Raw genomic sequence first — 14,121 nt, forward strand, 5'->3', positions numbered from 1 at the left:
GGAGGTAGTATCAGCTGCTTTTCAATCAGCGTTGTCGTTTCGGCCTGACCGTGTTACCCGCATGCTGGCAGACATGTCCACACCTGACACAGTAGGGCTCGGTTCGATGCCGTCTTTGGAGCCCTGTGTGGCTTCTCTCATCGTCTCGCCAGACGAAGCCCTGCGACAGGATGTACGCTGTCCTAACAAAGAGTGCAGACGTACGGACGACGTACTGGTCAAGACATATAACACAGTGGCCAGACTGGGTCATATTGGCAACCCAATGGGGCATTTGCTTTTGGCATTACATTCGTCCCTGGATTTCGACAACCATGATGACACAGTGGCTAGCTTAATGGACGCCTCTCTCCAGGCTCTTGGCGCTATAGCCGGTGACTGCGGGAGGGCCCTGGGCCTCCTCGCATACGCGCGACGCCAAGTTTGGTTAGCCCAATCTCCCTTGCCAGAGGTCTGTCGTAATAATCTACGCCAGCTACCCTTGACACCGGGTCATTTGTTCGTACCGGCTGCTCAGGAGGCTCTAGAACGACGGGTACGTGTGTCGGAGTCCCGTTCGCATCATGTGGAACGACGCACACCATTTAAGGATCCGCAACCGGCCATACGTCCGCCTCGTCTGGCCCCCACTTCGCAACGCGGACCTGTTGGGTCTTCCAACCGTTTCTCCCGTGGTCGACACAATCGCCCTGCCCCTCCGCTACACCGTAGCGCTGCGGGTACATGCTCACACCCTATGCCGATGAGACAACTACCATACCAGCGCCCCCCCAAGCCTTCAGAATTTCCGGCTAAGCACCGCTGACGGACTCGGGTCGACGGCGAGGGGTTTTTCCGCATCTCAAATGCGGTGCTGGAGAGACATAACATCCAACGCCTGGCTTCTCGAGACTCTCGAGAAGGGTTACAGACTACAGTTTCGCCGTCGACCTCCCTATTACACCCGAGTTTGTCACACGTCGGTATCAGACGAACGACAACGCCTCACCCTTATCGCGGAGGTTCAAAGTTTAATGCAGAGGAATGCCATAGAGGAGGTAAACCCTCTGCTGTGTTCGGGAGGTTTCTACTCCCGCTACTTTCTAGTTCCCAAAATGGATGGAGGGTTCAGACCCATCCTGGATTTAAGGCGCCTAAACAGGTTCTTGAAACGCCTACTGTTCCGAATGTTGCGCACGGCCGATGTGATTCGAGCCGTTGTTCCAGGTGTGTGGCTTGTTACCGTGGACCTGAAAGACGCCTATTTTCATGTGCCCATTGCAGTGGAGCACAGACAGTTCCTAAGGTTCAGCTTTCTGCACAAGACCTACCAGTTCAAGGTCCTTCCATTCGGGCTCTCTCTGGCCCCCCCGTGTTTTCACAAAATGTGTGCAGATTGCCTTAGAGCCCCTGCAACAGGACGGTGTGTTTGTACTCCCCTACTTGGACGACTGGCTATTATGTGCAGCCACACCGGAGCAGGCTGTGGCCGACACCGACTGCCTGCTGAGACACATCGAAGCACTGGGCTTCAGGGTCAACTGGGAGAAATGTCACCTCACTCCTACACAGTCAGTACACTTCTTAGGCATGCATCTGGACTCACAGATGATGCGAGCCTCTCTTACCGATACCAGGAGGTCGGTGATACACCACACCCTACAGGGTGTCCGCTTGGGGCACCGGATACCTTACATTCGTCTGCTGAGACTGGCGGGTCTGCTCACTGCAGCGTCCACAGTGATCCGCTTGGGTCTGCTTCACCTACGCCCTTTTCAGCGATGGCTGATCGCTCTTCGCTTATCAGCAGTCCGCAACCGTCGAACCCTTGTACGAATCTCGGGGCCCGGTTATCTTTCCCTTGCCCGGTGGCGGCAGGACGATTTTCTACGGTCGGGTGTCCGGATGGGTCCACCGCCGTCACGCAGAGAGGTGGTCACGACGGACGCCTCCCTTTCAGGCTGGGGCGGCGTGTGGCAACATCAAGGTGTGAACGGCCTGTGGGAGCCGCATCTACTGAGGTGTCATATCAATGTTCTAGAGCTACAAACGGTTTTCCTGACACTCAAGCACTTCGAAACTGCTCTGATGGGGAAACATGTTCTGGTCAGGACGGACAACACGTCGGTAGTGTTCCATATAAATCACCAGGGCGGCACGAGATCACTGCCTTCTCTGCGCCTGACACAGAAACTCCTGACTTGGGGGGAGCCGCGTCTACTTTCCCTGCGGGCGACACACGTTCCCGACCGCCTCAACATTGCAGCAGATTCGCTGTCTCGGGGGGGACCAAGGCCGACGGACTGGCAACTGCACAAAGAGGTTGTGCAAAGGATTTGGAATACATACGGCAAGGCGACAGTGGATCTGTTCACCTCCAGAGACACGACTCACTGTCCTCTGTGGTTCTCGGAATGGACGGAGCACGGATCGCTGGGCAGAGATGCCCTGGCTCACGAATGGCCGGACTCAGTACTGTATGCTTTTCCGCCGACAGCTTTGATCTGGGCGGTACTCAGCCGGGTCCGGGAGAAAAGACACAAGGTACTTCTGATTGCTCCCAATTGGCCGAGCATGCCATGGTTTCACTTGCTTCTGGCTCTCACAATGGGACCGACCAGACCGCTGCCCCTGAGGAGGGACTTGCTGTCCCAGATGGAGGGCTCCTTGTGGCACCCCTGCCTGGAGAGGCTGAAACTCTGGGTTTGGCCGCTGGGAGGAGTCGGGACGTCTTGGCCTGTTCAGACAGGGTCAAACACACTGTCCTGAATGCTCGTGCATTATCCACTAGGACGATGTACGACAACAGATGGAAGCTGTTTGTCACTTGGTGTACGGAAAGAGCGCTGGACCCCTATGGCTGTCCTATCTCTGCCATTCTTGAGTTCCTACAAACGCTCTTAGACGATGGTCGTTCCCCAGCTACGCTGAGGGTTTATGTTGCTGCACTTTCATCTTATCGGACTCCAGTGGATGGTGTTCCCTTGGGCGCGCACGCTTTATTGGTGGCTTTTCTCAAAGGCGCACAGCGTTTACATCCCCGTGCGCGGCTAGACTTTGCCCCTTGGGACTTGAACATTGTTTTGGATGGCTTATGCTTACCGCCGTTTGAACCTTTGGAGCATGCCGAGCTTAAGTGGCTTTCGGTTAAGACCGCTTTCTTGTTGGCCATAACTTCCGCGAAAAGGGTCAGTGAACTACATGCCCTTTCTGTGAGTGCTCATTGTTTGAGATGGGGCCCTGACTTTAACCTGGTCACACTGTGGCCTAATCCTGTCTTCCTGCCTAAAGTGTTGACTCCTCAGTTCATCAACCAACCATTGTCTCTATCAGCGTTTCAACCTGCGGACGCTTCTCGACGGATGCTATGCCCGGTACGTTCTTTGCGACGCTATGTTGAAGTGACTGCTCCGTGGCGCACAACGGATCAGCTGTTTGTTCGTTTTGGTGCGTGTCGGAAGGGGGCGGCCCTGTCGAGACAAAGACTGGCACACTGGGTCACAGAGGCCATTAGTGGTGCTTACGGTGCGATGGACAGGTCTGCTCCAAATTCTGTGAGGTGTCATTCGACGCGCGGTGTTGCAACTTCTTGGGCTGCGTTGAAGGGGATCTCTATTGCTGACATTTGTTCCGCGGCAACTTGGTCGTCGCCGTGCACTTTTTCAAGGTTTTACAGGCTGAATGTGGTTTCTCTACTGCCTGTCTCTTCTGCCATACTGCCTGGTTCAGTGTGATGTGATTTTTGTTTGTATACTCCTTAATAAAGATGTTGAGTTTATTCTGTCTTATGTCTTTATTACATTCCTCGTGACTTGGTGGTATTAGTCTTCCACTCTGTTTATGCCTCTGGCGGTCTGGAGCTATGAAATAGAACGCTGGTTACGAATGTAACCGTTGTTCTATGAATAGTGGAAGACCGCCAGAGTCTTTGGTCACTCGGTCTGGCGAGAATGACCATTGAGGAAGTTCATGACGTTGTGATAGGTTTTTATATGTGTCATGAGGTCATAGGATGACAACCAATCAATAAGTTCTCGTAACCAATGCGCGAGCACATGATATTTCCACTCTGTTTATGCCTCTGGCGGTCTTCCACTATTCATAGAACCACGGTTACATTCGTAACCAGCGTTTTTTCTTGCTTTATTATGTAATTCTATTTTATGCTACTTTACACATTTACTACTATTATTAGTTACCAACTCCACTAGTTATGAAATATATTTTGTACATATTAATCCCCTGGATCCCGCTACAAACATGATAATCTTATAGAACATGATGCATTGTTCTGTCTGTTATCCTACAGTATAATTGCCACTTGGGACAGTGGCTGTGTTTTTTTTTTACTTAATCCATTTCGAGAAATTCAGATGTATATGTGTGTATATGTGTATGTATATGGTGCCAAAATATTATGTGTGAATGAGTTTATGTCGGTATGTTTGTATGTAAAATTAGCCTATATAAAAGTGAAAGACTTGTCTAAATATCTGAAAATAAGCTGTAAAAAGGGATTAATGATCACTGGTCTGATTGTATGTTATTCTGTGTAATCACAGTTTGAATTTGATCTTTTAATGTACAAAGTAGCTGATATTGCCATTACTTCTAGTTGACTCCCGAGGCGCTCTCATTCCAAAATGGCGGATTTGTGGGGCTGCTGCTGGGCGCTGGTGTTGCAATCGAACGTTCTATTGAGTTTCCCCTCTTGTGCATCTATACTCTTTAGCCATAGGTTGGCAATCAACTGGTAGGTGCATTACTGCCACTGACTGGACTGGAGTGGATATACATAGGCCAATATACATATGATGGGGAAAAGGGGGAATGGTCATTAGTGCTGCCACATGATTAGTCGCAACTAATCGTTTACAGAATAAAAGTTTTTGTTTACATAATATATGTGTGTGTGCTGTGTATAATAATTATGTGTATATAAATAAACACACATACATGTATAATTTTAATAAAAAATATATTTATATAATAAATATTTATATATAATATAAATTATATATAAATATAAACCTGTATTTACCCATGCAAATGTTTCTTAATTATATACATGCGCGCGCGTGTGTGTGTGTGTGTGTGTGTGTGTGTGTGTGTTTGTGTGTGTGTGTGTGTGTATTTATACATAATTATTATACACAGTACACACACATACATTATTTAAACAAAAACTTTTATTCTGCAAACGATTAGTCACGACGAATCGTGAGGCAGCACTAATGGTCATAAATAAATATAAACCTACTCTGTGAATTTGTTTAATTCACATTCTTATATGTTTGCTGTTTTCCATTAATAAACCTGTTAACAAAAAGTCAAGGTGTTTTACTTTCTTCAATGATTGAATAATCTCTCATTATTGTATTTAGTGGAGTAGTACGTTTAACTGTCTTTTGTTGATTACAGAATATACATTCCTCTGACGTATCTTATGACTTTTTACAAAAATCATGCAAGCGTAATACAGTTGATTTATTTATTACAGAGAATTAATATTTTGCAACTAATATTATAATTACATTCTTGTAAAATATTAAAATGTTTAAAATATAGAAATGGATAGAATCTTTTGTAAACTAATTTCTGCTTCTTTTCTTTCAGGGCTAGAAATTAGGTGTGGGGGAAACGCGAGTCCGCGGAGTAAATTTCGAGGTAGAACTAGTAACACGTAGAACAACTAAATAACTTTTAAAAATGATTTTATAATACATAAGCTTGCCACATGACAGAGTCAAAGTGGCTCTGTATGACTGATGTATCTTTTTCATTTCGGATTTTTCCTCTTATTTAAAATATCTATTTACTAAAAGTCCACATTTTCACAATTTACAAATTTATTCTTGAACCTGAGGACAATTTTTGTGTGATTAAATATTCAAGAAAACATACTTTGGAGAAAACACAAAAAACAGTCATTTTAAACCATCTAATAAGTCATCTAAAATGATCCCCTCTTCCACACTGGAGTACCTGCAGTGAATTGTGGAGTCATTTCCAGCCCTGCTTATGATGACGGTTCTTGCTTGTGTCATGCACAATATATCAAACTTTGAAAGTTGTAACCAAGTCATTAATATGAAAGTGTAATTACAACCAAATTAGACTTGCCAGTTTTTTCCGCAGGATACACACACGCACACACACACACACACACACACACACACACACACACACACACACACACACACAATTGTTATGTATGCCCCCAGAGACACTTATGATTTTGTCTGATCAATTAATGAATTTTTATTTGTGTAATTTTGATATTTTAAGGTAAACTAACTTAAGAATAACCAACCACTTTCTTGTCACCCAGTTTAGTTATACTGAAGTACATACAAATAAATCATATACTTCTTAGCAGGGCATCATGGTTGTTTTCATTGTGCATATACACTTATTCAAGGTTAGCTTGTGTTGGCTATAGTTGTGTTTTGTGGCACTCTACCATTTAAGCCCATCTGTAAAAAAGATCACTTAAAAAACATCTGCTCTACAAAGTAATTTATGATGTATTTTAATTATTTTACTTAAAATATTTACTTAAATCATTTTAAAATGAATCACTAAACATTTAGTGTTTTGTAGTTCAAATGCTTTATTTTTGGGCAATCTATCTTTTAGTAAGGCTTATGGTTAGACTCTTAGCTTTGTGCACAAGCTAATAAAACTCATCATTCCATTAAAAAAAAGATTATCTAAAATGACACTTTGTTCATACAAAAAAAAAACATTTATCTCTTATTTGACATCATATCAATATATTTTTAAAAGAAATGACTGAAAGTTGCAGATATGTGTTGATTTCTGAATGGTCCGTCAAGTCGCAGTTCAGCGATCTAACCGTATGTGAGCTTTGGCTTTACATCTCATTCGATTTACTCGTACAATGCTAGTTGGTGTTTATCCACGACATTGCTGAAATGGCACAGTGTATGCCCGACACATCACAAACAACAAACCTAAAGCCCACGACTACTCTGCTAATGATCTGCGACCGGGCAACAGCTTTAGCACTTTTCACACACATATTATAGAGAACACAGAAGATGTATCCGGGATTTGTCTGCAACATTGACACAACACATCCTGTGTGAACAAAATGCCATAAGGGTCGTTTCATAGTGAGAATGTGTGTGAATTCCAGAATCAATTAGGAAATATGTTTGCGTTCACGCAAAAGGCACACTGGCAATTTGTTGGGATTTTTCTGGGATCAATGTGCTGCTGTGTGAATGAGGTTTTTGAAAGACAGTCCTGACACCTTCCCCTGTGACAACAGCCATCAGTTCAGCCTCAGCCCATCACCTCTTCCCAGCTGCACACCTCGCTTTCTTCCCTCATTACCACAACAGCTTCTCTCTCAATCTTGGATGTTGAGAGTGTGAAATAAAGCTCAATGCATAGCAGTACATGGTTACACTTTATTTTGATAGTCCATTTTTATAGTATATATTATAATATAACAGTCATATTCTCAAGAGAAGCACAGATTGACATTGTACACATTCATCAACAGCTCATATAGTAGTTTTTGTTGGGTATATTACTGATCATATGCTGTAATAATATTATATTAGGCCTAAGGCCTGTTGTTTCTACACAAGGCTATAAGACACCCAGTTAAACTTTCGCTTTCTCAGTTAACTTTCGTTTCCTAATTAAAAGAGTCCAGGTGCAATCCTGCGACTATACCCCGATTGTTCTCACCACAATTATCTTTAGAAGCAAGGTCGAAACAACTGATAAACAAGAGTACGTCATTTTAGATTAGAGAATTCGTCCAGCTGTACTTCGCTACATTAACAATAAGGTATCTGTGCAAGCTAGGCCAAGGCCATGAAAACCAATAAGCAGAATATATCATTTTAGATATGAGGAAGGATTCAGCTGCACTTTTGCTAGATCAAACAAATAAAATTAATTTTGGCAGAGCGAGACCAATAAGAAGAGTATATGTCATCTCAGATACACTGTAAAAAAATTCTGTAGAAATTTCAATGTTATTGCAGCTGGGTTGCCGGTAATTTACCGTAGATTTACATTTATGTTATTTACTGGCAAGAGTTTGTTTAAAGTTAAATACATTTCAAATATTAACAAGTCTTTATCTTTACAGAATAAAACTATACAATAACAGCCTCATGCAAAGCATTCTGGGAACCAGAAATCATCATCAACCTTTTTCTGTTTTTTGGTCCAGATTTTGTTTCCCAGAATGTTTTGCTTGATGCTGTTTTTTAGTTTTACTCTGTAAAGATAAAGACTTGTAAATGTTTAATTTTCATTTAACTTTGAACAAAATGTTGCCAGTAAAAAACATAAATGTAAATCTACGGTAAATTACCGGCAACCCAGCTGCAATTTCTACGGAATTTTTTTACAGTGTAAGAAGTGTTTGATCTTACTGTATAAAAATGGAGTCAGATGTTGGGAGGGCAGATGATCTTTGAGTTCCTCTTTGAGGGGTTTTGATTGTCTCACTTTGTTGGCTCGAGCAAATAAAGTAATTTTTGTTTGGCACCTGGAACCTTTGTCTCCTGAGTATTTTTTCTTATGAAGATTCAAGCTAAGACTTTTTGCCACAACATAACTTGGTGACCCCGACGTGATTGGACAGAGGCTACGGAGTGGAGGGCTGCAGACGGGCAGAGGTCGGCCAGGTCACACAAGGGCGCGCCACTATAGAGGTGAGCATAAATTTACTTGCTTATTCTGTATAGTGCTTGTGTGGTCTGCCGAAGGTAAACCCTGAGCGGTGTTGATACTCCAGGTCTCTCCAAATTGAACACAGCAATTTGATACTTATAATATAAATTATTTGCTTCCATTAAGATAATGATAAAATATTGAATTGAAAAAGCAAAAAGGGTTCCAGATTCTAAACAGGTGTGCGTGTGAGTGCGGGTGTCGAGCTTGGTGCTCGAAAAAACCCTGCTTGGGCAGGTCACGCGAGAGGCGTGTCGGGCCTTGGGGTCCGGAGCTTGGTGCTCGAAAAAAACCTGCTTGGGCAGGTCGGGCCTTGGGGTCCGGAGCTTGGTGCTCGAAAAAACCCTGCTTGGGCAGGTCGGGCCTTGGGGTCCGGAGCTAGGTGCTCGAAAAAACCCTGCTTGGGCAGGTCGGGCCTTGGGGTCCAGAGCTAGGTGCTCGAAAAAACCCTGCTTGGGCAGGTCGGGCCTTGGGGTCCGGAGCTAGGTGCTCGAAAAAGCCCTGCTTGGGCAGGTCGGGCTTTGGGGTCCGGAGCTTGGTGCTCGAAAAAACCTGCTTGGGCAGGTCGGGCCTTGGGGTCCGGAGCTTGGTGCTCGAAAAAACCCTGCTTGGGCAGGTCGGGCCTTGGGGTCCGGAGCTAGGTGCTCGAAAAAACCCTGCTTGGGCAGGTCGGGCCTTGGGGTCCGGAGCTTGGTGCTCGAAAAAACCCGGCTTTGGCAGGTCGGGCCTTGGGGTCCGGAGCGAGGTGCTCGAAAAACCCTGCTTGGGCAGGTCGGGCCTTGGGGTCCGGAGCTTGGTGCTCGAAAAAACCCTGCTTGGGCAGGTCGGGCCTTGGGGTCCGGAGCTAGGTGCTCGAAAAAACCCTGCTTGGGCAGGTCGGGCCTTGGGGTCCGGAGCTAGGTGCTCGAAAAAACCCTGCTTGGGCAGGTCGGGCCTTGGGGTCCGGAGCTAGGTGCTCGAAAAAGCCCTGCTTGGGCAGGTCGTGCCTTGGGGTCCGGAGCTAGGTGCTCGAAAAAACCCTGCTCGGGCAGGTCGGGCCTTGGGGTCCGGAGCTTGGTGCTCGAAAAAACCCTGCTCGGGCAGGTCGGGCCTTGGGGTCCGGAGCTAGGTGCTCGAAAAAAACCCTGCTCGGGCAGGTCGGGCCTTGGGGTCCGGAGCTAGGTGCTCGAAAAAACCCTGCTTGGGCAGGTCGGGCCTTGGGGTCCGGAGCTAGGTGCTCGAAAAAACCCTGCTTGGGCAGGTCGGGCCTTGGGGTCCGGAGCTTGGTGCTCGAAAAAAACCCTGCTTGGGCAGGTCGGGCCTTGGGGTCCCGAGCTAGGTGCTCGAAAAAACCCTGCTTGGGCAGGTCGGGCCTTGAGGTCCGGAGCTAGGTGCTCGAAAAAACCCTGCTTGGGCAGGTCGGGCCTTGGGGTCCGGAGCTAGGTGCTCGAAAAAACCCTGCTTGGACAGGTCGGGCCTTGGGGTCCGGAGCTAGGTGCTCGAAAAAAACCCTGCTTGGGCAGGTCGGGCCTTGGGGTCCGGAGCTAGGTGCTCGAAAAAACCCTGTATAAAATCCTGTAGGTCAGGTGGTCGCTGGTACGATCTATGTGTAATTTGTCTTGTTGCTATGTGTTGTTGTTGTCAGTAATTGTAGCATTAATTTGGTGAACTGTGTTAAAACTGCAATCAGTTTGTGTATTCTATATAAATGTTAGACTGATGAGAGAGTGTTTTTCTATGTCTGTGTCTTATTCAGCATGGGAAAATGTTTGCCTGCTAGAACTGTGTGTGTGTGAAAAGATAAGAACTAAGAGAGCAGAGAAAGGAGGGGCTCATTGTGTATGAGAAAAAGAGTGAGAGAGATCTTTGTGAATGAAAAACTGTTTTGAGTGAGAGCATATGAGAGATCAGTGTGTGTTAGTAAAGAGAAAGTGAGGCCTCTGTAAATATAAACTGTAAATATGAGTGATTTTATCTTTAAAAACTTAGCTTTTGATCTTATTTTTCATTTTCTCATTTTCTTTTTTCCTTAATAGACTTAATGAAGTAATTATGGATGATAATAACTTAAAATATAAGAGACGTGTATTTATAGCAGCTAGGGATGTTCATATTGTATATAATAATAATTGCTAACGCATTGTGACACAAAGGTGGCCCCTAAATGACACAAATTAGCAAAAGCAAAACTTTTTGAAATGCGTCCTACTTTAGAAATGACTTCTGTGGTAGATGAAAAAGAGACAATCTGCCCTTTTTGGATAACAATCATCTGAGCTGATTGCGTGCTCTTTGATGAGGTAATGTTGCGTGAATATCTGATAATGTATGAATCCTGTTGATTCTGTTGTTGATCTGTCGCTGCTATTTGCACGTTTAAATGAGATAAAATGTTTTGTTTTTACCAGGTCACAGACAACTGTCAACTATTTTTACTCAATGACAAATTTATATTAAAATCTTATAAGTTAATGGTTAATGTTCAGTTAATAAGCTGCGGTTGTCGGTTGTGAAAATTAACTGATACAAACATTCCTATTAGCAGCAGAAAGAGTGTGAAATGTTTAAATTCAAACTGAAATAAGAAATATTAACAATCACTTTTGGAAAAGCATTTAGCAAATATTTAGCAGTAATATAATATAAATTAATAGACTTGTATCTGAGATAATTAGTAGAAGTACAAAAGTTTCCAGAAGTACAGAAAAAGTGGCCATAGATAACCTGGCAAGTAATAATTAGAATCCTTTGTGAGATGTCATGTTGATAGAATATTTAGATGAGGTTTGCTCATGCAACCTTCAGAGATCAAGTAGGCCAGGTATGCCTGAAACTGGAAATAATAAAATTTTGGAAATATTATTTGTGAGTGTGAAGTTGCCTATTTATTCATTGGTCACCCCTTATTTTGTATTAGGGAATATACATTAATTATTACATAATAGTAAACAATAATAAACAGTATTATGAATAAATAAATGAATTAATAAAAAGTAATCTGTGATAAGAGTATATGCATGAACAGTGCATTGTGAGCGTAGGCCTTTGATTGCCTGTGACAGAGAAAGTGTAATAAGAGTATTTGTGGGAGAATTTGAGGGAGGAACCTTGAAGAAATACATTTTCCAAATGAACCCATGTAATTAATTCTAATTATGGTAAAGTGTGTTTACAGACATGGCATCCACATCATTGGAAAGGCTGAAGTCCAGGCATCCTATCAGAAGGGATTTGATTACAAGAACTTCCAAACAAATGGACCAAACGTACCAAACACTGTAGACAAAATGGCTAGAGGATGGGACATTTGAGGTAACAGTGTGTGAGGACATGGAAAATTTGTAGGAATTACAAACCCTCAGAGTAAAATATGAGAAGAGATGAGAAAAGAATAATAATAATGATAATAATAAAATAAGTGTTTTTAATTTAAAAAGAAAAAAAAAGAAAAGGAGGGACTTAACTTTTTAAAATTTACAGTAAATAGATTTAGAATAAAGAGATTCTAAAAGAAGATGATAAAAAGTTGCAGACAAAGAAAAAAATGCCTCCTCTAGGGATGAGGGATCGGAAAACCAATTACCAATAATTACAGGTGACATACAATTTGAGGACAGAATAGAAGTAGAGCCAGACCAATCACAGGCTAGAGCACAACCCCTTTTACAAACCCCTAAACTCACCACAAACACAGATGAGCCCACAGGCCCAATAAAAAAAAAAAAAAAAAACAGACAGCAAACCAAGGCCACAACCCAGTTCTTAGCGCATAGGCTGATGCAGCCAACACTTTAGGAAAGATTTTAACACCCCCTGAGATACATAAGGCATATCATAGTGTAGCCACAGCCCTACGTCAGATAACACCCCTAGACGTAGGCAGAACAAAAAGGCTTAAGGATGGACAAATTTAGGAATGACATATAAAAAAAAGTAAATGATACAACACCTGCAGGAATTGTAGAGTAGGGACCAGGCAGGCTGGAGAAACCAGACCAGTAAAAGCTACAAGCAAGAGGAAAATTCAAGCAAGCAGACAGTATCTCAAGGATGGAGAGAGAGGGTGCAAGGATTAAAAGTTTGAGACTGGACGCTGGGTAAACGTTGGACAAGAACAGCAAGCTGCATGGATTTATACCAAGAGACAATGTTTATGTTGAAGAACCCAAAAATACATCAATGTGCCTAATTTGATAAAGGGACAACAAGGAAAATATGTACACTGGGCCATGCAGGATTTTTATGGACTAGCTGCACGCCTTCCAGAAATACATGAAGGAGCCAGAAAATGGATACAAATTTTTGAGCAAAAGACAGCAGGGTGTGTCTTAGCCATAGGAGATATCAAGGCCCTGTTGGCAAAGTATGTCGGTGGAACAAAGTTGAATTAACTTTTGAATGATGCTGGACTGAGAATTGCAATTGACAACATCAGAAGAGATCAAATGACCTTTGCCCCCTTTAGGAAGAGCATGTGGACAACAAAATGCAGAGAATACCCCATGCAGATTGACCCGACGATGCTGAAAGGTGATCCTATTGGTGAAACAGAGAATCCAACAGCATATATACAAGAACAGCTGAAACGGTGGTGTGAAGAACTGTGAAAAGACCCGGAAGAAGACTTTGTTTTAGCTGCACTGGTCAGAAATGCAATAGTGGAAGCTGTGCCACCACCGGTTAAAACCAAACTCGAAGATGTGGTCGAACTGAACTCCAAATCACACAAGGAGTTCTGTCATCATGTTTCACATGCAGTCGAGCAGCACCGAAAGAATGAGCTGAACGCAACAACAGCAGAGAGAGAGAGAGAGATGCAGAGGGGGCTGGCACAGTTACAGCAAGACGACTTTGTGAGCAAAACTAAGAAAAAAGCACAAGCTGTTCTGTAGAAGGAACAACCAGCTTTAATGGCGCTCATCAACACACCTGTCCCCACCATCCAGCAAACACAGATAGCAACACCAGCCCAACCCACTCCAGGAAATGCTCAACAGCAAGCCACTCTCATTGTTATCTGTGCAAAGCCAAAACAGCAAAACAGCAGGAATGGACAAAAACACCAAGGAGGCACAGGAAAAGGCAGACCAAAAAGATCACGTGTTAGATGCTGGGGCTGTGAAGATGCTGGGGCAGCCTGGACACTTCAGAAGTGAATTTCCGAATAACCCATGATCTAATTAAGATCAACAAAACTGACAGCAGAATTAACAAGGCGGACGGTTGAACCAACAAGACTGGCAGCCAAACCAGAGACAGTAAAGGGCGATTTATAGTCGTGCGTAGGTCCTACGGCGTAGCAGCGACGGCATAGGTTCCGCGTCGGTTTTCATTTATACTTGTGCGTCGCCGTCCGCGTCGACGTGCAAACACACGCGAAACCGCTGGTTGGCAGTAATCACGCGTGTAACCACAGTAGCAGCAGAAGTCGTCACAGAA

Source organism: Paramisgurnus dabryanus, chromosome 15 (assembly GCF_030506205.2).
Source record: "Paramisgurnus dabryanus chromosome 15, PD_genome_1.1, whole genome shotgun sequence".
Taxonomy (NCBI): Eukaryota; Metazoa; Chordata; class Actinopteri; order Cypriniformes; family Cobitidae; genus Paramisgurnus; species Paramisgurnus dabryanus.